We start from the raw sequence: 2,278 nt of genomic DNA on the forward strand, positions 1-2,278 counted from the left end.
CCCAATTTGTCTGCCAATGCTGGGAATCAAACCAAAATTTCCTGAGCAGTGTCAGCACATTCAAGAGACCTGAGACTTGGTAGCACACTGGTTAAATGGGACAATTCCTAGCAAGATATTATTTACAGTCTGGTACTCAAAAGATGATCTTTGCTTTTAGAGTTCAGTTGTTTTATTTTAATGGGAAAGTTTATTTACTGTTTAACCACATTTTAGATCGATAAAGCATTGGAGCAGGTGAAAAAGGCATGCAGGGAAGGTTCTGACCATCTTCCCAAGCACATGATCCCTACTTCTCAGATTTTTCTGGAAATGGCCTAGGGCTTGGGGATAGATAAGCAGAGAGTGTGAACCTCCACTATGCACACAAAATTTGCAAAATAATTATGTACCAAGATTCTTACTGGACTTCCTTCTGTCTTTTCTAACAATAAGCACTAACTCGGTTATCTCGATTTTATGTCACTCGTTGTAACAATGGAAACTAAAGACAAAAAATCTGCATTTACATAATGTCATCTGTTACAACAGCAGTGTGTAATACAGGTTATTATTAGGCTATATAACAAGGTAATGGTTTTTAGTTATGAAGGAAATATGTAGCTAGAGGATGATAGAGCTCATATAACAAGTTTTTGCTTCTGCCAAGGGAAAGAATACAGGGATGGTAGTTAAAGTCACTGCTAAGTACTTAAAGAGTTTTGCATTTTGCTTCTACATGGCATCGAGACAGATGCAGAGATTGCATTTTCTTTGTATTTTAGACCAAACCCGAAGACACTGTCATTTTTACAGAAATAAACCCTCACAAAGGTCCTATGAATTCAGATTAATGACGGTCTTATCTTGTAGCTATCTTAGCCCTCGTAGTGCTTTCATACAAATAGCCTCAATGTATCATCAGGAATGCATTATTTATCACAGTTCCAGATATTACAAATGCAGTGGGCAAGATGGAGAATCTTTATTGACATATTGATGCAACAGAAAGAATTAGTACAATTAAGATGTATCTGGCATAGAATAAGAGTTTCTGAAAGAATGATAAGCCAGGCCTGGTGAATAGGAGTGGACCTCTCCAGGTGGCCTAAATGTCAGGTCAGAGGCATGAGCCTTTGTTATACCTGCTGGGTTGGTAATAATAAGCCAACATAGACTCGAAGGCCTGAGAAGTCATAGTATTTTATATTCTTATTTTAAGACAATATTTCAGAATTGTTTATTACTTTCTATTGAGCTTGGTAGAAATGACCTTTGCCCTGGATCTTGAGCACTAACAGGCATTTTCATATCGGTGTAACATCAACATTTGAAATACATCCCAAACCAAATATTCTCAAGATTAGAAATAGAGCAGCCTGTTACATCATTTCCCCCCAAAAATCATAGCCTGAGAAGCAAGAGTTCTTTCTGAACCAGTTTCAGAAAGTTATGGTTAAAAAAGAAGAGAAAGAAAGAAAGAAAGAAAGAAGAAAGAAAGAAAGAAAGAAAGAAGAAAGAAAGAGAGAAAGAGAAAAGAAAAGAAAAAAGCCAAAAGGAACCTGAAGAATTAAGTGGCCTCTCTGACAATCCATTCTCTGAATCATGATCTACACGGTCAGCAGGGCATATAGAGGTTCTGCTGTTCATGTTACTGACCTGAGTAATGGGTTGGCAGAGTTGTTTTTTGTTGTTGTTGTTGGGGTTTTTTTGTTTTGTTTTTTGTTTTTTTGTGCATAGCGTTAAAGGTTGCTGCATGAATCCTACCACTGGTTCCTCTTCACCTCTAAGTAATGGCCAACCGAGCAGGTACGCAGAGAATTCAGGCATGAAAGGCAAGAAGCAGGTCAGCTGTATCGTCTAATGTAGGGAGCTCCCAAGTAAAACTGAACTGGAGAGGATGGAATTTCTCTGTTGCTGAGTGAAGAGGCCCCGCCCTTCTGAAGGTCCAAACATAAGAGGAGGAAAGAGAGATTCCTTGTCTCTGACAGGCAAGTGGTCCAAGGGAGAGAAAGAGAATACAACCTTTTCCCAGATTTGGGCCTAAGAGTAAGTTCACACACTGCTAACCAGGATTAGGCCAAATCAGAGAAGTCACTTTGCCTTTGAGGGAGAAGCACATATTTAGGTAGAAAAAGGGGCCGAAGAATGTTTCCCTAGCACTTATTGGAGGGACAGAGTGCAACCTCATTGGTAGATGTTTCCTCCCTGTATGAAAACTCTAAACAAATGCTACTCTTTTAACATATAAAAACTTACATGAACTCTTTGTATGTTCAAAATTAATTTTGCCTTTCTC

This window comes from Panthera uncia, assembly GCF_023721935.1.
Source record: "Panthera uncia isolate 11264 chromosome C1 unlocalized genomic scaffold, Puncia_PCG_1.0 HiC_scaffold_3, whole genome shotgun sequence".
Lineage (NCBI taxonomy): Eukaryota > Metazoa > Chordata > Mammalia > Carnivora > Felidae > Panthera > Panthera uncia.